Below are 14273 nucleotides of genomic sequence, written 5' to 3'. Positions count from 1 at the left end.
GGGAGACAGGCAGGCAGATCAAGATCTCAGTTGAAGCATAGTCTGGTCTCTGTAGTTCTAAGCAAGCTAGGGTTACACAGTGAGCCCTGTCTCAAAAGACATACACCCTCCCAGCCCCCAATGAATGCAGTAGCTAATTTGGGGAGAAAAAAATGCTCCTTACACTCAGTATAGATAAAATTTGTTTTGTCTTTTACCTACTGGTTTAGGCCAGTCAAAGTATGTGATCTAGATAATATTAGGGAAAATGTTCTAAAGAAAAATGCTAACAAGAGAATACAGAAAACTGGATTGCAGAGACTACTCGACAGACATCATACACATAAAAGAGAATTTAACTATCTGAATAAAACAGTAACTTAAACCGTATAGATTATGCTTGCCATTCACTTAGCCCAGCATGACAGTTGTGCTCTGTAGCTGGTCTTTCTTCTCATGTGTCTCTGAGGATGATAAGCATCTTGCTATCAGATCTCAATGTTTCAAGTCATTTATTGTCCTATATCATGGGACCATACTTCCTCTGGTGTTTTACAATAAAAATGAGGTTTGTTCTAATACTGAAGGAAAAACAGAGCTGGTGGGCTTTGAGGAGTGCTGTGTTGGGACTGGTGGGACAGCTGAAAGCTGCTGACCTGAGCTCTGTCCCTGGATTTCAGGGTGGAAGACTCACCTCTTCAAAGTTAGCCTCTTTCCCTCCACATGTGCACTGTGGTATGTGCTCATGCCCATACACACGGGTATCATATACACACATACAGTAGCAAACAAGAAATTATAAAAGAAAATAGAAGCTCATAGGAAATGTCACCAAATACAAGATAATAACCCATGTTTTACATTCTCTAATTAAATATGTATTTTCATTAAATAAGCATTGTTTTGTATTAAAGAAATTAGCATAGGATTTATAACATCAACCCACTCTTTAAATTTGTAAAAAGTGTATTTGCTTACATATTTAAACATTATTTTAGCACTAAGTTTTGCAAAGAAAGCCCAGGATGATGTCAGTAATGTAACTTAATCACTCTTATCCAAAGTTCATTTTGTTTAAACAAGGTAAATGATAAACATATCTTCATTTCAAATATTCTCCAATCCTCGATACACTGACAGTTTTTTAAAGTTCACAACAAGAAGAAAAGTGGCAATAAAAATCCTGTCATCTAACTCTTTAAATGAAGAGAAATAGGGCTGCAGACATGGCTCAGAGGTTAAGAGCACTGGCTGTTCTTCCAAAGATGCTGAGTTCAATTCCCAACAACCACATGGTGGCTTGTAACCATCTATAATGATATCTGGTGCCCTCCTCTGGGCACACATGCAGGCAGAATACTGTATAAATAATAAGTAAATCTAAAAAAAAAAAAAAGAAGACACATAACGTGGCTAAAAAAGGTCAAAGGGCCTTGCTGCCTCTGTCCCCAGGGTCTCCCACTCTCCACCACGACCTGGCTCCTCCTTTCTCCAGGAAATGCTTGCTATAGCATCTCCACACCTGGAACTCTCTCTCATCCACTTTCTTTACGTCAGTGCTCAGCAGCTTCCTTATCCAACAGACTATCTACTGTACTATCTACTTCAAATTCTAAAGAGTTAACACACTTTTCCACTCCAAATTCTAAACAGTTATTACAATTTAACTTGCTTGTAAAAAAGCAAACAAACAAAAACACAAAGTTAACTTCATTCACTATTTTCTCTTTCTAGCTTATTTTCATAATCATCTACAAACTTTACTTATTTTTCACCCCAAAGCTTAGGTAGAACACAGAGCTGGCATTCAATCAGTGTTTGCTGAGTTCTATTTAAACTGAAGAACTGCAGTAAGAATGGTACAGTTCAGTGGTGCTATGCTTGCCTAGCATGTTGGAAAGAGGCTGCTGGTTCCGGGCCCTTACCCTACCCAGCCACACAATAACTATACTTAAAAAAAAAAAAAAAAGATGAAGTGTTGGGGATTGATCTGATGCTTGTATTTTGATGCTAATTACTGGCCCTCAAGATCTGGTTACAACCTTATCCATGCTGTGTAAACCTGCCTAAGACATTATTCCTGATTGGTTAATAAAAAAAAAAAAAAAAAAGGCCTGTACCTGGGCAGGGCAGAAGGAGGTAGCAGGTGGCTAAGGTTCCGGGCTTTGGAGACAGGAGAATCACTGGAAGAAGAGAAGACTGAGGGGAAGAAGAATGCCACTATGGGTTAGAGTGGAAAAGGAACCACTGAACCACATGGGCCTGGGAACCACATGGGCCTAGAGAAAGGCCCAGATGAAGAATAAAAGCAAGTATTTGTAAGGCCCAGATAGGAATAGATAAGGTAGATGGCATGGGATGGGGCTAGAAGATATGAGACAGTGTAGGTGAAAATCTGCCCAGCTCAAAGTAAATAACGCAAATATAAACTCTAACAGATGTCTGTGTCTTATTGAGTGTGATAGCAGGTTAAATAATACCACTGAAATAACTATGGGGTAAATAATAAATGATATTTAGCCATTAATATTTCCAACAACAATGAAGGATGAAGCACAGACTCATTTACCATAAGAAACAAACAAACAAAAAAAAAAAAAAAACAGAGTCTGTAGGATGGCTCAATAGGTGAATGTGCTTACTGTCCACTCTAATGACCTAAGTTCAATCCTCAGGACCTACATGGTAGAAGAACTGATATTATTGTTCTCTGTCCTCCACATGGGTGCCTGTGTGTGCACATGCAACATGGCACGCACACACACAGGTGCACACACAAATAAATGCAACAAAAAAATATTTTTTTGGCTTTTTGAAATGTGGTTTTTCTCTGTAGCCTTGGTTGTCCTGGAACTCACTCTGTAGACCAGGCTAGGCTTGAAACTCAGAGATCTGCCTGCCTCTGCCTCCCAAGCGCTGGGATTAAAAACATGCACCACCACGCAGGAGAGGTGTCTCAGTGGTTAAGAGCACTAACTGCTCTTCCAGAGGTCCCAAGTTCAATTCCCAGCAAACTAAATGGTGGTTCACAACCATCTATAATGTGATCTGATGCCCTCTTCTGGCATCAGAAGGTGTACAAGCAGATAGAGCAATCATATTTTTTTTAAAAAAAAAGCATACATCACTACTGCCGCCTGGCTACAATTTTTTTTTTTTTTTAAAAAAGATAATGCTTACAACTGGTTAATCAGCAGTTCTCAGCTCTTTTGGCTTTTGAAGCTCTTCACACCTTGAGGATCCCAACTTTAATGTATGGCTTTTATCTACTAATAATACATTTGAAAGTAAAACTGAGAAATACCCAAAGCATATTTGTAAAGGCAATAATAATATTACACACTAAGAAACTAACACTTATAAATGTTTCCAAAATACTAAGAAATGCTATACATTTTTATAAATCTCTTAACATCTGGATTCACAGTAACAAGCCAGCTTCTATACATATCTGCCTTAGTTTGAACCTATGATCAGTTGCGCTGGTTAAATTATAAGAAAATCCAGTTTCATGTAATTACTTACTATAAAAAGGAAGTAGTGCTTTTTAATAACTCTGTCAGGTAACTGTAGTAACAAGGGTAGTTTAATAGAGAACAGCTGCAGTATAAAATCTGAAGCTGTAACTTTTCAATATAATCACACTGTTGCTTGCTAAATGCTGCAGCCCATGCTGTTAATACTAGGACCTAAGAGTCTAAAGCAGAAGGACCAGAGTTCCAAGTCAGCCTGGACTACATGGAACATCCTGAGAGTCTGTCTCAAAACAAAACTCTCCATCTTGCATTTCATACAACTACTCCTCCTATTCATGACTTTCTGATACACTGGTTGTTTAAAAAAAAAAAAAAACAAACAAACTGAATAATACACAACTTGCAGAACCGAATAGATTCTGTTTTATATAAGAGCACATAGCTAGGCACAGCAAAATTCACTTGTAATCCCAGCTACTCAGGAGCCTAAGGCAAGTATGCATATTGAAGACAACCTGGGCAACTGAAAGAGAAAGGGCTGAGAATGTAGCTCTGTGACAGACAGAGTTCACCCACCACTCACTGGGCCTGGTTCAAGGAACCAGCACTGTCCCAGGCCTGCTATGACTATCACTGCCTCTCAGCAAAGCCCTGAGAAACTGCCATGCCCGAAATGATGGTTAAGATGGAGGTTCAAAGTTGAATGAGATGTTCAGTTGTTCTTGAATCACATGTTCATTCCACTTGTTCACGATTGTTCTTTTCCTCCGGACAAGTACCACATCTCAGTGTGCAGAGTGACCTAACCAGACAAGTACCACATTTCAGTATGCAGAAGTGACCTAACCCAACGTCCTTCCTATTTCATCACATGAAATGTTACAAAACATTTTTTGTTTTTATTTTTCTGTTAAGTCCGAGTTTCAAGTACACCACAATGCCTCACACTTGATTTATAGAGATAACCTTGAACTTCTGATCTTGTTACCATTACTCCCCAAGAGGCATGTGTCACCATGATAACAGGGTACTGGAATTGAACCCAGGCATGCCAAGCAATCACTGTATCAATTGAGCTACATCCCAGCTGATTTTTCCCCATGAGATAGTCTTTTACTGCAGTCCAGGCTTGACTAGAATCCCCTACAGTCCAGGCTATATCTCATAACCAGCCTCTCTCAGTCTCTTGAAAACTGACACTCCATAAACATCCACCACCCATGCTCAGCCTCATCACATGAAATATTACAAAATGCATTGTGTTCAAGGTAAACTTAAAAAGATAATAATTCTGACTACTCATAAAGAATATTCTTAAGGTGCTAGAGATATGGCTCAGCCATGAAGAGCAGTTTCTGCTCTTCCAGAGGATCGGGGTTCAATTCTTAGCACCCACATAGTTACTCACAACCATCTGAACTACAGTTCCAGGGGGATCTGATGCCCTCTTCTTGTGTCTGTGTGCACCAGGCAAACACATAATACAAAGACATACATGTAGGCAAAATAACACCCACATACATAAAATAAAAAGTAACTTTAAAGTATCTTAAAAAGAAAATTCTTGCCGGATAGTGGTGGTGCACACCTTTTATCCCAGCATTCGGGAGGCAGAAGCAGGTAGATCTCTATGAGTTCACGGTTAGCCTGGTGTACAGAGTGAGTTCCAGGACAGCCAGGGCTACACAGAAAAAAAAAAAAAAAAAAAAGAAGAAAATTCTTGAATGCAAAAGCATTCTTTTACAGTGTATGTGTATCCATGAGTACAATGATAACAGAGCTGCCCACTATCATCACTGGGAATACAGGGATGGTACTGTAGTTGCACCACTGCTGTCATTGTGAACAGTGATGGCTAAGACAGTTGCCCACTGTCCTGACTTATGCTAGTGCTGTTTTGTACGCTTACTGCAAAGGTCAGCTCCTGATGACGTTATTAATACAACAAACAAAAATGTGAAACAGCTTCAACCTGGCAGACTTTTTGAAGTTCACTCAATAACTCACATATTTCTAGACAATATATACAACAGTAAGAATAGGGCCAGGTATGAATGCAAGCCTTTAATGCCAACATTTGAGGGACAGAAGCAGGCGGGTCTCTGTAAGTTCCAGGCCAGCCTAGCATACCGTTCCAGGCCAGCCATGGCTATATAATAAGACAGGCAGACAGAGAAAGAACTACAGACACAAAAGTACTAGAATCATGGCAACTGAAGGGATGAGGCTCAGCCGCAGAGCCTGTGCCTATGTTCAATCCATAGTCAGTAGACAAGAGGAAAAAGGAAAGAAATATGAACGTATACATAAGAAAAGGACAGTTTTCCTTCTATTTCTTCATCCTGCAGTGTTAGGATTCAAAGCTAAGGTCTGGCAGAGTTAGGAAAATTCTCTCCCAATGAGCTCATTTATAGCCCCTAGAAAAATATGTATTCATTTTCTTGATGTGCGTATATGATGCGCATATGGGCACACACATGCTATGGCACGTGTGGAGGTCAAAAGACAACCTTCAAGAATTGGTTCTGGGGCTGGAGACGTGGCTCAGAGTTAAGAGCACTGGCTGCTCTTCCAGAGGTCCTAAATTCAATTCCCAACACCCACATGGTGGCTCACAACCATCTATAGTAATATCTAGTGCCCTCTTTCTGCCATGCAGGTGTACATGCAGACAGAATATTGTATACATAACAAATAAATAAATCGTAAAAAAAAAAAAAATTGGTTCTCTCCTTCTACTGTGGGTCCAAGGATGAAATTCAGATTGTGAGACTTGTACAGCCAGTACTTTTATCCTGGAGCCATCTCACCAACCCCAGAAAAAGTAATTTTTAAGAAAGAAAGTGTTTCTTTTTTAAGCAATGGAACTAAAATATTGGAGAGAGACTTGGAATGCTGATATTTTTTTTACTTTTAGCCTTCTGAAATTAATTTTTAAAATCATGCTCAAACAGCAGCTGGTTCAAAAAATTCAAAATGTTGCTTGAAAAAATAGGTTAAATTAAAAAAAAAATAAGACTAGGCATGGTGCCACACACCTTTAATCTCAGCACTAGGGAGACAGAGATAGTTCTCTATAAATTCAAGGCCAGCCTGATCTATATAGTGAGGCCTTATCTCAAAATAAACAAAAACATTTCTAAAGATAAATAATAAAACAAATACCCATGCACAGGTGGTGGAATGGCTATGAAATGTGCCGAAAGCTTATAGAAACTGCCTATAGTGTAAACACTCCCAAGTTATACCAGTGTTGCAGACAGGAAGACAGGGGGGTCCCTGAAGCTTCTGTAAGAGCCTGACTAGCGTACTGAATGCTCGGCCAGTAACAGACCCTGATCCCTACCTCTACCTCTATCCCACCCCAGAAAAACCACGGCATATGTGATGGCTATTCTTAGTTGTCAACTTAATCACATCTGGAACTAACTAAAACCCAAGGAGCTGGGCATATTTGTGTGGGATTTTTCATAATTAAATCATTTGGAGTGGGTAGACCTACCTTTAATACAGACTTTTGAGGTAGGAAGATCCACTTCTAATCTGGGCCACACCTTCTGGTGGAAGCCTATATGTATGTACACACACACACACACACACACACACACACACACATATATATATGGTCATGGAAAAGGAAGCTTTTGTTCTTTGCCTGCTTGCCCTCATTCTTGTGGGACAGTTCATTCCTTCACTGGCATTAGAGCTAGTGAATACTGGATTCCAGTGAATACTGAAGACATCCAATAAACTGATGTCTTCATACATCAGTATGAGCTAAGATATCCAGCCTCATGGACAGAACGACTACTAGATTCTTGCATTTTCCATGGTAGACAGTCATTGATAAACTACCTGGACCACAGCCTGTAAGCCACTCTAATAAATTCCCTTCCTTTATTATAAATAGATTCATTCTGTAAGTTCTGGTCCTCTAGAGGACCCTGACTAATGCAGCATGTGAGGATCAACACTCAAGGTTGTGCTCTGTCTCCATATACACGAGAATGCATACACATGACCAGATAAAAGAAGACAGATGAGAACTTACTGCTAAACCACCCCTTTTCTTCGAGCTAGAGACCGAACTCAGGCCCTTGAAGTTTTCACTCTGCCCCTAAGCTAACTCTCCATCCCCTTTCCACTCACTCCTCAGTCTCCACCTTGAAAATCTATGGACCTGTTCCTATGTGAGCAAACATCATGCCTCTCACCTGAGATTAAGTCTCAACAGTGCGGCACCACCCTCTTCCATGCCAGAGCCCCAATGCCAGTCACTCTCAACTACATGGCCTTATTTTCTTCAAGGCACTTACCACAACCTATCCTATTTATGAGTTTGCCACTCAACAGAATGTCTACTCCAAGAGGGCAGTGCCTTCATCCCTGTCAACCAGTCAGTGCCAGCGCCTACAACATGATTATTTCAGCACAGACTTCTAGAGTAAACTGTAATGTAGAACCCCTGTGTAAAACATCAGCTCTGTCTGTCATTTATAACTTGCCTTTCATCTGATGGCAACTTCAGCCTACCTGTAGAAACCCAGGCAACAAACTGGGAGATACAAGAGAGAATATGGGACAGGATAATCGAATAGAATTCTGATCTTTGCTAAGCAATAATTATACATTTCTAATTGAATAAACTGTAATAAATAATAATAATAAAAGAGGAAAGAAAATCATACATTTCTGAAAGAAAAATAAGTTTTGGAGACTTTTGTTTCTTTGAAAGAGGGTCTCTCAATCTAGTCCTGCCTGTCCTAGAACCCACTATGTGGACCAAGCTGGCCTCAAACTCATCTGCCTGTGCCTCCTGAGTGCTGGGATCAAAGGCATGCACAACCATGCCTGGCTCCTGGGCCTTTTTTTTTTTTAAATTTCATGTGCACTGAAGTTTTGCCTGCATGTATGTCTGTGTGAAGGTGTTAGATCCTCTGGAACTGGAGTTACAGATAACTGTGAGCTATCATGTGGGTGCTAGGAATTGAACCCACGTCGTCTGGAAAAGCAGCCAGTGTTCCTAACAGAGCTGTTCCTAACAGAGCCATCTCTCCAGCCCCTCTCAGGACTCTTTTTAAAATGACATTAAACCAGGTGTGGTGTCATAGGCCTTTACTCTCAGCATTCTCCAAGCAGAGGCAGATGGATCTCCAATAAGTTCGAGGTCTAGCAAGTTCCAGGCTAGCCAAGGCTACATAGTGAGAACATGTTTCAAAAAACAAAAACACTATGTGAGTTTGAGGCCAGGCTGGTCTACAAAGGGGTCTAGGACAGCCAAGGCTACACAAAGAAACCTTGTCTGGAAAAAAAAAAACAAAACAAAACAAAAATACAAAAACAACAACAAAAAAGATGTCACCAGAAGTAATTAAAAGTCTGATTTTTATAAACATATAATATACTACCCAGTACATGGAAGGGAAAAGAAGCGGGAGGATCAGAAGTTTAATGTACTCACCAGACAGTGGTAGCACACACCTCTGATCCCAGCTACAGGATACAGAGGCAGGCAGATCTTTGAGTTCAAGGCTAGCCTGGTGTACAGAGTAAGTTCCAGGACAGCCAGACTACACAGAAAACCCTGTCTCAAAAAAAAAAGAAAAAGAAAAAAAGAAAGAACAAAGGAAGGAAGAAAGGAAGGAAGGAAGGAAGGAAGGAAGGAGAAAAGAAAAAAAAGAAAGTTAATTCAAGGTACTTTTTTTTTTTAAATTAGTTCAAGGTCAACCTGAGATAACTGAGAGCCTACTCTCAAAAAGAAGTGGGGTTGGGGTGGGGAGTGTTCATATTTAGAACCTCCTGACAGTTGTAAAACATTGGTAAAGCTGGACATAGCAGCTCACACTTGTAATCTCCAGCACTTTGGAAACTTAAGAGGTCAGTCTAGAATACATAATAAGAACCTATCTTTATAGCATGCCCCTGTTTTCTCAGGAAAACACAAACAATCACTTTGAATGATTTCTCCAATGGACAGAATTACCTTGAACAAATACAGCTTCACCATAGGTTAACGCATATATATTTAATTTATTTGCATACATGCATCATTTATACTCTCCATCGAGCATTTCCTTCTGGAGAACTGTCCTGATGAATCTAACAGTGAATACCAAAAGGACTAAAAATAGAAGCTATTAAATATGCTACAGACACACACCCAAAACCAGAGGCTAGAAATGAACAACATTATCAATTTTATACTCATTTTACTAAATGAGAATGCTATGAGCCCAGGAAAGGTTAACAATAAACTCACAAATCCAATGTACAGCAACCACACTAGACCTAAACCCAGATCTACTGTCTCTAGACCTTTATTTTATTTTTTTAAATAATGTCACCCCTTGAACGTTAATGACAAATTCTAACAAATCTTAATTACTACTTTTTTGGTACTATCAGTCACATTTCCCCCATTAAAGTCCCAGCCCACAGGGTTGGGGGGTGGGGGTCAGAGCAGGGGCCCATACAACCAAGCCATAACTAACAAGGCCTTCCTTACCATGACAGACATAAAAGAAACAAAGCTCTAAATGTTTTGAGGCAATTAGATTTTTATTCCATATTTTCAACTTGAAAGAAAAAAAAAATGTACTCAGATGTACCTGCTGAATAGTTTACTGCTTTGCTCCTTGGTTTTATGCAAGTAAGCTGCTGTTCTTTTGGAATATCCATAAAACCATGTCTCAATTTCTCACAAATATGAAACACCAAAGCGAAATTTAGTGAATACAACCTCAGCTAGCACGCATTCTTCATTAAACCTAATTAAGTTGGGCTGGAGAGGTGGCTCAGAGGTTGAGAGCACTGGCTGCTCTTCCTAGAAGTCATCAGTTCAATTCCCAGCAACCACATGACGGCTCACAATCATCTATAGTGAAATCTGGTGCCATCTCCTGGCATACAGGTGTATATGCAGACAGAACATTGTATAAATAATAAATAAAATCTCTAAAAAACTAATTAAATTTTATTATAGCTTTCTTCAAACACAAACTCTAGACCTAATTACAAAGACAGAAACCTGCAGTTCTGGTTCCTCAGGCAACTGAGGCAGGAAGATACCTGAGTCTAGGAGCTGAACTAGAAGGCGGACTAATTCTACTGAAACATCTGAGATACAAGTGACCAACAGACACCAACGAGGAAAGATGACAAAAGAATTCACACACATGACACCCAACCCTGACTATTAAGAAAAAACGATTCCTGCTCATTTTTCCCAATATCATTCAGACCCATTCACAAATATCCTAATTTTTTCAAATATTACTGAGAATCTTAGGTAACAAGCAAGCAAGCAGGATACAATGAAATAATTTGGCCATGGTTAAACCCTAAGAGAGTAACAAAGGTTTAATATATATAAATAAATAAGACAGGGTCTCTACATAGCTTGGACTGTCCTAGAACTCACTATGTAAACAGCTAGCCTCTGCCTCCCAAATGTTGCAATTAAAGGTTTGGACCATCACACCCAGCACTCCTGTTACAAAAGTAATATTTAAAGCTAAATGAATTTGTTTCTCTTCAGAGTAAAAGAGCTTCTTCCTTATAACCTATGTCACAATGTAACAAAATACTAGTTCCCAGTTTCTACATAAAGGTTTTTACTAAAAGGAAAAAAAAAAAAACATAGTAACGTATTTACTAAAAGAAAAAACACCTAGTAACAAAATAAATACAGATCCATCAAAAAACAGATCCATTACTGGAGAAATGGTTTGGAGTCAAAAGTGCTCACTATTCTCGAAGAGGACCCAAGCTCAGGGCCCAGCGCCTACCTGCACCTCCCTTAACTGCATTGCAGCTCTTGAGTATTAAATCCTCTTCTGGCCTCCACAGGCACCTGCACAGACCCACACACACTGACACACACATACACGAATGATTTTGGTTTCTTTATGTAGATCTCTATCCTAAAAAAGCTAAGTAAAATCAGAATTATAGAAAGAACGTCTATATAAACTCAAAATCACATGATAGCCTTTGCAAACAAAAACGGGTAAAGGGGACGGAACCTCAGTTCAACTTTTTCCCATTCTGCTCTGTTTGGTTAAAGAGGTCCCCAAAAGAAAATTGAAAATAAAATGCCAAATGGAACGAAGTTTCAATCAAGTCAGGTTCAAGAGCTATCAGAACTCTTACAATGAAGTGTCTGTCAGCTGGTTCGCTGCCACTCAGGAGTTCTAAACTCACTCTGTACATAAATCAAGGAACAGGAAAGCTCTCAACAATACAATGGAGTCAACCCACACTACAGATACAAGCAAATTAAATGAAGGCGCTATAACTTCCTGGTATCTTTTTTTTTTTTTTTCAGATGCTAAAAACTCATATTGCTTTAACGCATTATCTCTAGAGCCCTTCGGTCTGGGAAGTGTGCTAGCAAACCTCTATTTCAACAGAACAAAAACCGATCTTTCCACCGCACCACTGCTGACTCCGATCAATTATCTAGGCAGGATAAAGAAACATCTTTTTTTAATGACTAACCAGCCAACTCCACACAATATCGGACGCGTCCGTCTTCGGCTCCGCGGACTGCGCGTGCCCGCACGCACCGGGCGGCTCCCGGCTCCGACCCGGGTTACCTTCCCCACTCCATTGTCACCCCCACGCCGCGGCCCTCAGCCCCCGTCCTGCCGGCGAGCAGCGGGGAGCGGGTGCGAGCCCCTCACCCGCTCCCCCGCAAGAGGCTGTGGGTGTGTCCGCGGGCGGACTCTCGCCCGGACACAATGAGCCGCTCCCCGCCGCCCGGGACCCGCGGTCATCCCCCTGCCGCCGACCCCGGCCGCCCGCCGCGGCCCTTCCTCTTTCTCCCCACAGCTCGGCCCCTCCCCCGCCGCGCGCAAGCGCCGCCGCGCCGCTCCCCTCCCCCGCACCCCCTTTTCCGCCGGCGCCCTCACCCGAGTCCGCAGCCCCCGTGCGGCCAGGTCCGGGGCTCGCTGGCGCGGGCTGACGAGCGCCGCTCGGCCGGGCGAGGCTGAGTCGGGCCGGCTGGCTCTGCTCAGGAGGGTGTCTGTCAACACCGCCGCCGAGCGGGAGGCTGCGCCTGATTCGACCCGGCCCGGCTCCGAGCGCCCGATCGCGGCCCACGCGCGCTCGCGACCCTGAACGGCCAGCGTATCTACGCCGCGCAGCCCCGGCGCCCCGCCACCATCGCCGCCGCCGCAGCCTGGCCCGGCCCTCCCCGACTGCGCGAGCGCGACACCGGAGGCCTTTTACGACAGTTCGGAAAGCGAGCTCGCCGGGCCTTCACGCCCTTGGGTCCGTCTGCGCATGCGCGGGCCTGCGACCGCTGGGCCCGTCGGGCCCGCCCACCCCCCCCTGCGCCCTCCGGTCCGTCCCCTTTGCCTTGGCTTTCATGAACTGTTGGCCCAGTAGAGCGACATTAAAAACGAGCTTGTTAGGTTCACTTTATTCCGTGATTTCGGGCTCAACAATACTTCAACACAATTCCGCCTACATCCTGGTTACTTTTTCTTTAACCAAAATTACAGCTGCAGCTTACTGACTGCACTTGCGGTGTTCTTAAAGCAAAAACATGGATTAGTGTCTTTCCCAGCAGATGATAGCCAAACCAGAGATCATATCTCGCTGTTCAAGTGAATATTTTTCAGAATCAGTTCAAGCATGGTATTAGATAGCCTGGGAGCTCTGACTATACAATAGCAGAAGACTTAATCGCCTCACAAAACGAAAAGATAATAATGTTTCATTGTGTGCCCTAGAAGGATGTAAGGACAGAGCTTGGGCTCTGCTCTCAGACAGGCTTCCGGTCAGAAAGCTGGGTGAGACCGCCCAGCTGACCTATTAACACCTTTATAAATTTCAGTTTCCTCCTTTATAAACTGCGATAACCTTATATAATTCAAAATGATCTTGTGAGGTCAAATATGACGATTTTTATAGAGTTCCCTATGTTACCAATTCAGTGTTCAACAAGCTCCCTTTTTATACACCAGCTCTTCAATAATTTCATTCACTCATTCTCCATAGTCAGTGAAGAAAGTGTTTTTAAATCATAAACAAAGTGGAAATGGAAGAGCATTGGATCTGGATTTACACACACACACACACATCAATGGCTTCTCTCTAAAAGAATTTCAATACGCCTGGTGGTACAAGCCTATAATCCCAGCACTCAGAGAGCCAGAAGTAGGCCATCTCTGATCTCTGTGAGTTCAAGGTAAGACTGGTCCACAAAACAAGTCCAAGACAGCCAAGGCTACGCAGAGAAACCCTGTCTTAGGGTGCCAGAAAGATTATGTGGCTTCAGTCAGGCAGTGATGGTGCATGTCTTTAATCCCAGCACTCCAGAGGCAGAGGCAGGTGGATCCCTGTGAGTTCAAGGGCAACCTGCTCTACAGAGTGAGCTCCAAGACAGGCAAGGTTATACCAAGGAACTCTGTTTTGAAAAACCACAAAATAATAAATTAATAAGTAAAAAAGTTTCAACAATGGACTGTGTGATCAAAGATCTGTAAAATGCCTGTTGGTTTGGCAAGAGAAAGATCTGTAAACATGACTAGTTTCACACAATATCTTGAATATTGTAGAACAGAGCTTCTCTGTGAAGGTGGTTTTGACACTCAGGTATTATTTGACATAATCGGAAGATGGTTTTGGTTGTCACAACTGGGGAAATGATGCTGCTGTCTAGTAAGAGGTACTAAGTACCAAACAGTGGGCAGGGGACCCACAACAAAGGGTCATCTGTGCTAAGATGTCAATAATATCTCAGCTGAAAAGTCCCAGTGTGGTTAAGTATTGAACACTAGTTACAACAGAACTGTTTGTTATTATTTTGTT

General features: G+C 41.9%; 1 protein-coding gene across 7 annotated transcripts in view; it reads right to left on the bottom strand.

Annotated features, from left to right (window-relative positions):
- Positions 1–12678, bottom strand: part of Rnf111 (ring finger protein 111) — a 73048-nt gene extending 60370 nt beyond the window's left edge. For 3 of the 7 annotated variants that reach the window (XM_021656982.2, XM_021656984.2, XM_021656983.2), the window contains exon 1: positions 12368–12678. The gene's annotated coding sequence lies outside the window, so the exon portion shown is untranslated. Of the gene's footprint in view, positions 1–11954; positions 12272–12367 lie in introns of those variants that run through there. The other 4 variants (XM_021656985.2, XM_021656986.2, XM_021656987.2 and 1 more) reach the window with 2 other exon arrangements.
- Between the last annotated feature and the right edge of the window lie 1595 nt (positions 12679–14273).

The sequence above is a fragment of the Meriones unguiculatus genome, chromosome 6 (genome assembly GCF_030254825.1).
Source record: "Meriones unguiculatus strain TT.TT164.6M chromosome 6, Bangor_MerUng_6.1, whole genome shotgun sequence".
Taxonomy (NCBI): Eukaryota; Metazoa; Chordata; class Mammalia; order Rodentia; family Muridae; genus Meriones; species Meriones unguiculatus.
Note: the sequence above shows the minus strand (reverse complement) of the source record. Positions and strands in the feature narration are given on the sequence as shown.